Consider the following 12,088-nt stretch of genomic DNA (forward strand, 5'->3'; position numbering starts at 1 on the left):
ATTTTTAAATGGCAGCACATAATCACACCTGTGGTCCTCAGGGGTCAAAAATGTCCCCATCTGGTTTGATTGATACTTAATTACTTTGAAGTGGATTTTTCCCCCACTTTTAATTAAAACTTAATTCAAACATTCTGACACATTTTTTTTATTCCATTTCAAATTTAAGTCTGTTAAAAACCTCATAAAAATGAATTTTTTCTTTGTTTTCGGGTAAAAAATAAATCAAATCATCAGTTATTGTGATTATCGTTTCACAACCAGAGTCAGTTGCTTTAGCAGATGATCACAGACGGGTATATGTCAAAGTTAATTTAGAAAGCTGTTTTTAAACTACTTCAAGTTTTTTACTGGCAGCAAATAATCACATCTGTTGTCCTCTGGGCTCAAAAATGACCCTGTTTGCTTTGACTGTTTATAAAGCCATAAGTATAAAATATCATCCATCTCTGTGTTTCAAGGTTTTATTCAACTTTATTCCAACTCATTACCTAACAGTTTTCTATGTTTTGGCATGGTAGGAACACCAGGGCATGGGTCTGAGTGAAGGCAAACTTTCATGTCCATATTTGACACAAGTGCAGGAGGAAGCTCAGGTTTATTCCTCTGCACTGGTCCCATCATGGACAGCTTTCTTTTCTGCAGATGCAGGCAAGGGTCATATACAGTAAACAAGTTGTTACAGGTGATTGTTTTCTTTTGGAAACCTGCAATGTTAGGGACAACTCGCGTGTCCTGACTGCAGGCCAGACCGTTTGCCATCGTACACTAGCATGTTCCATGTACAGCTGGACCTGCATCACATACTGCCCATGTTTTTATCTCATAGGTTTACTTGGGATGTTCTGTTGGAATGGACAGAGTCCTCTGAACGGGACTTGGTGCTCATACAGTCACATCAGTATCAGGATCTTACATCACAGCAGGAGAAACACCCACTTGTTCCATACACCTCAAATGGGAGCGCGTTTGTATCATGAACAACAGGGCTCGCAAAATCGCTAGCCCGACGTCGCGGAGCTAGTGATATCTCCAGTCGGGCGATCATATAGCCCGACGGGCGGGGCCCTGCATGATGATCATCTATTGTGTCTTTATCAAGAAATTATATCCTTTTTGCGCTTCTATGATTAATCTTGTGTCACCTTTAAAACTGCTCTACCAGACTCAGGATGTCATAAACTGTCCGTAGCGACTCCACTGGATGTAGAATCAACAGACCCACATAAGCCTACAGCTGCATTCGATCCATCTTTTTCCCCTCTCGTTGTCCCTCCTTGTTTGTCATTGAGTTGGCTGTAGAGCAGGTCATCTGCTAATTGGATGGTTGTTGGTTCAATCTCTGTGCGCTCTAGTCTGGAGTTCTTACCAAGGTGTCCTTGGGCAAGTTACTGAACCCCAACTTGGTCTCTGATGCATCCATTGGCATGTGAACGTTAAAAAGCAGAATACAAGCAGAATACACTGTGAATAATGCGTTCAGTGCTCGAGTAGAAAAGCCAATGAAGGAGTATGGGACCTGGCATATGTGCTTGGACTGTGATAGATTATCTTTCTCTGAGGCACATGAGAGAGTCATGCATCGTCTGTCATTGGGATGTTAGAAGACCAGATCAATGTTTCCTCACATTACTGCAAATATTCCTCTGTCTCAGCTGACTCCTCTTTCCTGCTTGATTCTTTGTCTTCATCATAATTGAAATGGATGATGTGCAGTCCTCTGACACATCTTCTATTCCAGTTTCACATTCTGAAAACTCAAGAAACTTCAAGAAGCCCAGTCACTTTCTTTCCAAGTTCCTCAGACTACAATGCCCTGGATGCCCAAGAACCTACTTGAACATAGTTCAGATTCTTCATCACTTTTCTTCACTTCATAGCCTTCTTCCACTTCTGCAGGTGGGTGAATTGCTTTTTCAGAGAAAGGGTAGCATGTGCTCTAAATATTGACAATATTTTCTATATCTTCTAACCCTGGATCTTCCTGAACATTGATTCTTCCTCCTCATTATACTAGAGGACAATATGTGCTTTGTCCTACTGGTCATTGCTTTGCACAACATGGTAAAAAAAAAAGTATGCTCATCAAAGTATGCAAATCTCTAGTGCAATGGAGGCTTGTGAGCATACTTTCTGTGTATGTATTATTGTAGGGTCGACCTTACAATACGAAGCACTTTGATGCAACTGTTGTTTTGATTTGGCGCAGTATAAATAACATTTTATTGAATATAGAGCACCTGCCTGTCCTGCCTGTGGTTGTTGTTATTGTGGTTTTTATGACCAGTGCTTGACCCCACACATCAGTGATCCAAGATCAAAGATGTTTGATAGCAGTATGTTGTGAAAATACGGCCTTTTTCAACACTTTGTACTTTGGGGTCATTTTTGTCCACGAGGACCACAGGTGTTATAAAATCGAATAAAAACCCCATAAATAAATCAAATTACTTAAAACTTATTCCAATCATGCATAGTATAGTAATGAATAACTTCTGTTATTTTCAGACCATTTGATGAATAAAAAACATATTTTTGATAGCAAAAGATTTCTGTAGAGGACAAAAATGACCCGTGGACAACACAATTTGCTAGCTCGCTACCTCCATATCAACTACTTGGCATTCCTTCACATTAGTTTTAATAAAGTTACCCTTGAAGTACAGATGTAGCTTAAACACCTGTAAAAAGGTCCTACAGACGGGGTAGTGGACTTTACTCCTAACTGCTGCTGTCTGCTACAAACAGCAGGTAATCACATTGTTAAAGAAACAACATTGTAACGTACAGTAGCCAAACAGAGGGCTCGAGGTGTCCTCACAGATGCTTTATGTAGGCTTTCAATTATGACAGCAGTTATTTCTATATTAATATATAACAGATAATTTAATACAGATATGTAATGTATCACAAATCTGAGCCTAATGAGTGCACAGCATGACAGAGATGAAAGAATAAAAACATGTTTGCATGGTTCTCTCACTTTTAGCCTTCAGCTTGTTGTTGTTGCTTTGACTAACCTTTATTAGCTGTAGCATTAAAATAGCTAATGCTAATGTGAAACCAACAAAAACAACTACTGACAGAAAGCAACAATTTTTTGTATCATTTCCCATTTTGTTGCAATTTTGTGCGTAATGGACATAATAAATACTAATGTCTTTCAAGAGCTCGTCAACTCAATAAACTGAAACAGTACAATTAATGAAATGTATCGTATTTCTTTTAAGTGGAGAGATCAAGTGTTGTAACACAGAAGCAGAGAGAGAGAAGCCTGTCAGAGACGTCTGATCTATGGCTCATAACCACAGGGAAATAGTTTTTATTGGATAAAATGAGCGCGGGTCTGTTCATAGAGTAATATCTGCTACGTGATGTTAGGCTAACAGAGTGCTGGATGGACGCTTTGATGAGCGTGAAGCCACCCTCACTTTTGTCAGTCTTCACATTCCTGATTATCTCTGCATTCTCAGAGAAGGCCCAGACTGTTTAAATCCTCCGTTTGTTGGAGAGGAGCCCGGGCTGTTGTTGAGTTAGCTACTAGCCACACTGTGCTGAGTGATACTGGTAAACCTGGCCATATTTTTAGCGCCACCATTCTCAGCTAGATTGTTAGTTGCACCCCCGAGAGGACGAACTCTTTCACGGCCAAACGCTGCAGTGTGAAAATAGCTCGTCTCCAGCTGTGCTGTATTTTACCTTCTTTTTTTCTCATCTATTATGTATCGGCATGTCATCTACCTATTTCATACTTTTACCCTCCATCTACTTGGCATGCTGTGAAGACTCCGTCCCTGCTTTGACATTTTTGTATTCCAGCTATTTGGGGAGCTTCCCTCCCCCACTTTTTACAACCTCATCAAAAACCAGATTCCCTCATGTGTGAGAGCTATGTCTGCTCATCAGAAAACAATGTCAGCCTTTCTGTCCTGGCATGAGAGGAAGAGTGAGGGATCGAAAGCTGGAGAGTTCTTTGTGTTTCCACTCAGAGTTCGAGAGAAAGAAAAGCCGCTGTTGTGTCCTCCCCACATCCCACGGTCTGAGAGAAATGGCCTTTGATGTGGAGGGAGCTAACACCATGCTCCACAGTGGCATTTAAATGGAGAGCAGAAAATGTAACAACGAAACAGGAAATCTTGTCAGAATCTAAGTAAATGACGATACGTTGTTGTACTTTTCCACATTTTCTGTGATATTTTATTTGAAGACTCAGTGTTGTGATTGGCTGAGCTCGATAACAGCATGACTGTGTTATTGTGTACTTGTCAGATTAACATCCACGTCTATACCAGCACTCAGTAGAATATTAACTTAATGAGATGATCAGTGTTCACTCTTCATCGCTGATGAGGTTTCATCTGTCGGTCGTTGTGATGGTCTCTGTGTGGTCTTTATCAGAGCGTCCCTGTTAAATCACTGCTGTGAGCTGGATGTGCTTAGTGGCAACAGCTTGTTCAGTTAGATTCAAAGACACATAAAAGGGAATCTGGGGGGTCGTGAGACGTTAAACAAAGTGAGGATAAAGAGCAAAAGCACATTTCTGCACTTTCAGATGACTTCTTTGTGATCTTCTCTTTGCTTTTTCTTTGCCTGTTTAAAAGAAACAGCATATTAATGATGTGAGTTCAAAGTGTTAAATTAAGACAGTCACTATGAATCGTCTTGCTATAGTGCCAAATGTATTAATCCACAGCTGAAAATAGTCCCCAACAAACGCATCACTTCTTCATATTAGAGTTACTGTACTTGAAAATTTTGACTATTTTGTAGCTGACGACACTCTTTTTGTGTTTAATCCATAAACTGTATGGCAGTTAATACTTTCAGTTAGCACAGTAGTTGTAGTGCAGTGTACCAATACTGAAAAAACATCACAGGTTTGACAATTTTTCTAATGCTCTAGTGACAGGGAGGAATGTCAGTGCATGACAGGCTACACATAAGCTCGTGGATGATGTCCACAAAACCACAGACATACGGTGGCCCTGAGAGGCCAAACAGACTGCAACTTAAGAAAACCCCAGCAATAAGAAAAACGCTGCAAAAGCACACAAAACACAATGGAAATAGGAAAAACGGAAATAGGAGAAACAAAAGCGGAAATAGGAAAAACAAAAATGGGAATAGGGAAAAATGAAAACAGAAATAGGAAAAAAGAAAACAGAAATAGGAAAAACAAAAATGGAAATAGGAAAAACATAAACGGAAATAGGAAAAACGGAAATAGGAGAAACGGAAAAATGGAAACGGAAATAGGAAAAAACAGATGTCCAAAAGCACAAGGGAGGGTTTCTGGGGAGACAATAATCCGACGGACCAGTTGCAGGAACCAAAATATGCTAAGAATTGCGCTGGGAGACACTTAAAAGAAGTGGAGGATCTATCGGTTTTGTGAGGAAAGAAAAGATGAGAGGTAAGCGTGTTAGCCTGACTATTAGCCTAAAAATCTGTCATCAGAATTATAGGAATCATGAGAATAAAACACACTTACCTAGAATGTTTTGGTTCCTGCAACTGGTCTATCGGGTTATTGTTTCCCCAGAAACAATTCCCTTGTGCTTTTGGAAATCTGTTTTTTCCTATTTCCGTTTTTGTTTTTCCCATTTCGGTTGTGCTTTGTGTGCTTTTGCAGCATTTTTTCTTATTGCTGGTGTTTTCTTAAGTTGAAGTCCGTTTGGCCTCTCAGGGCCACCGTACAGACTTCTATATCATTTGAACATATAAATGAGTTAGTCATGTGATGGCAAGGAGAGGAGGTGGGGGCGGATGGACAGGTTAACAGCTTTGTACTTAACTTTCTTTTTCAAAAACATGACAGGTTACATGTGTGTGAATGAGAGAGAGACATCTGTAACAGCTAAGGTACAAGGGTGAGAGGTGGTGAAGGTGGATGACTTTAAATGAGAAAGGTGAAGAAGAAAGTGCAGGCAGGGTGGAGACGAGTGTCCGGTTCTGACACAAAGAAAGTTAAGGTTGACATGGTAACGTGACCTGCTCTGAGGTGTGGTTTGGAGATGGTGACCAGAATGGACAGGATTAGAAACAGGAATGTCTCAGCACCTGAGATGGTCTGCACCTGTGCAGAGGAAGGATGAAACAAACATTATGTTCCCTGAACTCTAACCAGCTGTTCACTATAGTAATCAGTTACTAGTTACATTACAGGGTAACTACTGAAAAAGTAATATGTAACATTACAGGGTAACTAATGAGAAAGTAATATGTTACATTACAGGGTAACTACTGAAAAAGTAATATGTTACATTACAGTGTAACTAATGAGAAAGTAATATGTTACATTACAGGGTAACTACTGAAAAAGTAATATGTTACATTACAGTGTAACTAATGAGAAAGTAATATGTTGCATTACAGTGTAACTAATGAGAAAGTAATATGTTACATTACAGGGTAACTACTGAAAAAGTAATATGTTACATTACAGGGTAACTAATGAGAAAGTAATATGTTGCATTACAGTGTAACTAATGAGAAAGTAATATGTTGCATTACAGGGTAACTACTGAAAAAGTAATATGTTACATTACAGGGTAACTAATGAGAAAGTAATATGTTGCATTACAGTGTAACTAATGAGAAAGTAATATGTTGCATTACAGGGTAACTACTGAAAAGTAATGTGTTGCATTACAGTGTAACTAATGAGAAAGTAATATGTTGCATTACAGTGTAACTAATGAGAAAGTAATATGTTACATTACAGTGTAACTAATGAGAAAGTAATATGTTACATTACAGGGTAACTACTGAAAAAGTAATATGTTACATTACAGTGTAACTACTGAAAAAGTAATATGTTACATTACAGGGTAACTACTGAAAACGTAATATGTTGCATTACAGTGTAACTAATGAGAAAGTAATATGTTGCATTACAGTGTAACTAATGAAAAAGTAATATGTTACATTACAGGGTAACTAATGAGAAAGTAATATGTTACATTACAGTGTAACTAATGTGAAAGTAATATGTTGCATTACAAGGTAACTAATGAGAAAGTAATATGTTACATTACAGTGTAACTAATGAGAAAGTAATATGTTACATTACAGGGTAACTACTGAAAAAGTAATATGTTGCATTACAGTGTAACTAATGAGAAAGTAATATGTTGCATTACAGGGTAACTACTGAGAAAGTAATATGTTGCATTACAGTGTAACTAATGAGAAAGTAATATGTTGCATTACAGTGTAACTAATGAGAAAGTAATATGTTGCATTACAGTGTAACTAATGAGAAAGTAATATGTTGCATTACAGTGTAACTAATGAGAAAGTAATATGTTGCATTACAGTGTAACTAATGAGAAAGTAATATGTTGCATTACAGTGTAACTAATGAGAAAGTAATATGTTGCATTACCGTGTAACTAATGAGAAAGTAATATGTTGCATTACAGTGTAACTAATGAGAAAGTAATATGTTACATTACAGGGTAACTAATGAGAAAGTAATATGTTGCATTACAGTGTAACTAATGAGAAAGTAATATGTTGCATTACAGTGTAACTACTGAAAAAGTAATATGTTGCATTACAGTGTAACTAATGAGAAAGTAATATGTTGCATTACAGGGTAACTAATGAGAAAGTAATATGTTGCATTACAGTGTAACTAATGAGAAAGTAATATGTTACATTACAGTGTAACTAATGAGAAAGTAATATGTTGCATTACAGTGTAACTAATGAGAAAGTAATATGTTACATTACAGGGTAACTAATGAGAAAGTAATATGTTGCATTACAGTGTAACTAATGAGAAAGTAATATGTTGCATTACAGTGTAACTAATGAGAAAGTAATATGTTACATTACAGTGTAACTACTGAGAAAGTAATATGTTGCATTACAGTGTAACTAATGAGAAAGTAATATGTTGCATTACAGTGTAACTACTGAAAAAGTAATATGTTGCATTACAGTGTAACTAATGAGAAAGTAATATGTTACATTACAGGGTAACTAATGAGAAAGTAATATGTTGCATTACAGTGTAACTAATGAGAAAGTAATATGTTGCATTACAGTGTAACTACTGAAAAAGTAATATGTTACATTACAGTGTAACTACTGAGAAAGTAATATGTTGCATTACAAGGTAACTAATGAGAAAGTAATATGTTGCATTACAGTGTAACTACTGAAAAAGTAATATGTTGCATTACAGTGTAACTAATGAGAAAGTAATATGTTACATTACAGGGTAACTAATGAGAAAGTAATATGTTGCATTACAGTGTAACTAATGAGAAAGTAATATGTTGCATTACAGTGTAACTAATGAGAAAGTAATATGTTACATTACAGTGTAACTACTGAGAAAGTAATATGTTGCATTACAAGGTAACTAATGAGAAAGTAATATGTTGCATTACAGTGTAACTACTGAGAAAGTAATATGTTGCATTACACTGTAACTAATGAGAAAGTAATATGTTACATTACAGGGTAACTAATGAGAAGGTAATATGTTGCATTACAGTGTAACTAATGAGAAAGTAATATATTGCATTACAGTGTAACTAATGAGAAAGTAATATGTTACATTACAGTGTAACTACTGAGAAAGTAATATGTTGCATTACAAGGTAACTAATGAGAAAGTAATATGTTGCATTACAGTGTAACTACTGAAAAAGTAATATGTTGCATTACAGTGTAACTAATGAGAAAGTAATATGTTGCATTACAGGGTAACTACTGAAAAGTAATGTGTTGCATTACAGTGTAACTAATGAGAAAGTAATATGTTGCATTACAGTGTAACTAATGAGAAAGTAATATGTTACATTACAGTGTAACTAATGAGAAAGTAATATGTTACATTACAGGGTAACTACTGAAAAAGTAATATGTTACATTACAGTGTAACTACTGAAAAAGTAATATGTTACATTACAGGGTAACTACTGAAAACGTAATATGTTGCATTACAGTGTAACTAATGAGAAAGTAATATGTTGCATTACAGTGTAACTAATGAAAAAGTAATATGTTACATTACAGGGTAACTAATGAGAAAGTAATATGTTACATTACAGTGTAACTAATGTGAAAGTAATATGTTGCATTACAAGGTAACTAATGAGAAAGTAATATGTTGCATTACAGTGTAACTACTGAAAAAGTAATATGTTGCATTACAGTGTAACTAATGAGAAAGTAATATGTTACATTACAGGGTAACTAATGAGAAAGTAATATGTTGCATTACAGTGTAACTAATGAGAAAGTAATATGTTGCATTACAGTGTAACTAATGAGAAAGTAATATGTTACATTACAGGGTAACTACTGAAAAAGTAATATGTTACATTACAGTGTAACTAATGAGAAAGTAATATGTTGCATTACAGTGTAACTAATGAGAAAGTAATATGTTACATTACAGGGTAACTACTGAAAAAGTAATATGTTACATTACAGGGTAACTAATGAGAAAGTAATATGTTGCATTACAGTGTAACTAATGAGAAAGTAATATGTTGCATTACAGGGTAACTACTGAAAAAGTAATATGTTACATTACAGGGTAACTAATGAGAAAGTAATATGTTGCATTACAGTGTAACTAATGAGAAAGTAATATGTTGCATTACAGTGTAACTACTGAAAAAGTAATATGTTACATTACAGGGTAACTACTGAAAACGTAATATGTTACATTACAGGGTAACTACTGAAAACGTAATATGTTGCATTACAGTGTAACTAATGAGAAAGTAATATGTTACATTACAGTGTAACTAATGAGAAAGTAATATGTTACATTACAGGGTAACTACTGAAAAAGTAATATGTTACATTACAGTGTAACTACTGAAAAAGTAATATGTTACATTACAGGGTAACTACTGAAAACGTAATATGTTGCATTACAGTGTAACTAATGAGAAAGTAATATGTTGCATTACAGTGTAACTAATGAAAAAGTAATATGTTACATTACAGGGTAACTAATGAGAAAGTAATATGTTACATTACAGTGTAACTAATGTGAAAGTAATATGTTGCATTACAAGGTAACTAATGAGAAAGTAATATGTTACATTACAGTGTAACTAATGAGAAAGTAATATGTTACATTACAGGGTAACTACTGAAAAAGTAATATGTTGCATTACAGTGTAACTAATGAGAAAGTAATATGTTGCATTACAGGGTAACTACTGAGAAAGTAATATGTTGCATTACAGTGTAACTAATGAGAAAGTAATATGTTGCATTACAGTGTAACTAATGAGAAAGTAATATGTTGCATTACAGTGTAACTAATGAGAAAGTAATATGTTGCATTACAGTGTAACTAATGAGAAAGTAATATGTTGCATTACAGTGTAACTAATGAGAAAGTAATATGTTGCATTACAGTGTAACTAATGAGAAAGTAATATGTTGCATTACAGTGTAACTACTGAAAAAGTAATATGTTGCATTACAGTGTAACTAATGAGAAAGTAATATGTTACATTACAGGGTAACTAATGAGAAAGTAATATGTTGCATTACAGGGTAACTAATGAGAAAGTAATATGTTGCATTACAGTGTAACTAATGAGAAAGTAATATGTTACATTACAGTGTAACTAATGAGAAAGTAATATGTTGCATTACAAGGTAACTAATGAGAAAGTAATATGTTGCATTACAGTGTAACTACTGAAAAAGTAATATGTTGCATTACAGTGTAACTAATGAGAAAGTAATATGTTGCATTACAGTGTAACTAATGAGAAAGTAATATGTTACATTACAGTGTAACTACTGAGAAAGTAATATGTTGCATTACAAGGTAACTAATGAGAAAGTAATATGTTGCATTACAGTGTAACTACTGAAAAAGTAATATGTTGCATTACAGTGTAACTAATGAGAAAGTAATATGTTACATTACAGGGTAACTAATGAGAAAGTAATATGTTGCATTACAGTGTAACTAATGAGAAAGTAATATGTTGCATTACAGTGTAACTAATGAGAAAGTAATATGTTACAATACAGTGTAACTACTGAGAAAGTAATATGTTGCATTACAGTGTAACTAATGAGAAAGTAATATGTTGCATTACAGTGTAACTAATGAGAAAGTAATATGTTACATTACAGTGTAACTAATGAGAAAGTAATATGTTGCATTACAGGGTAACTAATGAGAAAGTAATATGTTACATTACAGTGTAACTAATGAGAAAGTAATATGTTGCATTACAGGGTAACCAATGAAAAAGTAATATGTTGCATTACAGTGTAACTAATGAGAAAGTAATATGTTGCATTACAGGGTAACTAATGAGAAAGTAATATGTTACATTACAGTGTAACTAATGAGAAAGTAATATGTTACATTACAGTGTAACTACTGAAAAAGTAATATGTTACATTACAGGGTAACTACTGAGAAAGTAATATGTTGCATTACAGGGTAACTACTGAAAAAGTAATATGTTGCATTACAGGGTAACTACTGAAAAAGTAATATGTTGCATTACCGTGTAACTAATGAGAAAGTAATATGTTGCATTACAGTGTAACTATTGAGAAAGTAATATGTTGCCTTACAGGGTAACTAATGAGAAAGTAATATGTTGCATTACAGTGTAACTAATGAGAAAGTAATATGTTGCATTACAGTGTAACTAATGAGAAAGTAATATGTTACATTACAGTGTAACTAATGAGAAAGTAATATGTTGCATCACAGGGTAACTAATGAGAAAGTAATATGTTACATTACAGTGTAACTAATGAGAAAGTAATATGTTACATTACAGGGTAACTACTGAAAAAGTAATATGTTGCATTACAGTGTAACTAATGAGAAAGTAAATGTTGCATTACAGGGTAACTACTGAAAACGCAATATGTTGCATTACAGTGTAACTAATGAGAAAGTAATATGTTGCATTACAGTGTAACTAATGAGAAAGTAATATGTTACATTAGAGGGTAACTAATGAGAAAGTAATATGTTGCATTACAGTGTAACTATTGAGAAAGTAATATGTTGCCTTACAGGGTAACTAATGAGAAAGTAATATGTTGCATTACAGTGTAACTAATG

General features: G+C 34.6%; 1 protein-coding gene across 10 annotated transcripts in view; it reads left to right on the forward strand.

Annotated features, from left to right (window-relative positions):
* phldb1b (pleckstrin homology-like domain, family B, member 1b) overlaps nucleotides 1-12,088 on the forward strand; it is a 108,309-nt gene that overhangs the window by 13,469 nt on the left and 82,752 nt on the right. The gene's annotated exons all lie outside the window — the stretch shown is intronic.

Source organism: Pelmatolapia mariae, linkage group LG14 (genome assembly GCF_036321145.2).
Source record: "Pelmatolapia mariae isolate MD_Pm_ZW linkage group LG14, Pm_UMD_F_2, whole genome shotgun sequence".
NCBI lineage: Eukaryota > Metazoa > Chordata > Actinopteri > Cichliformes > Cichlidae > Pelmatolapia > Pelmatolapia mariae.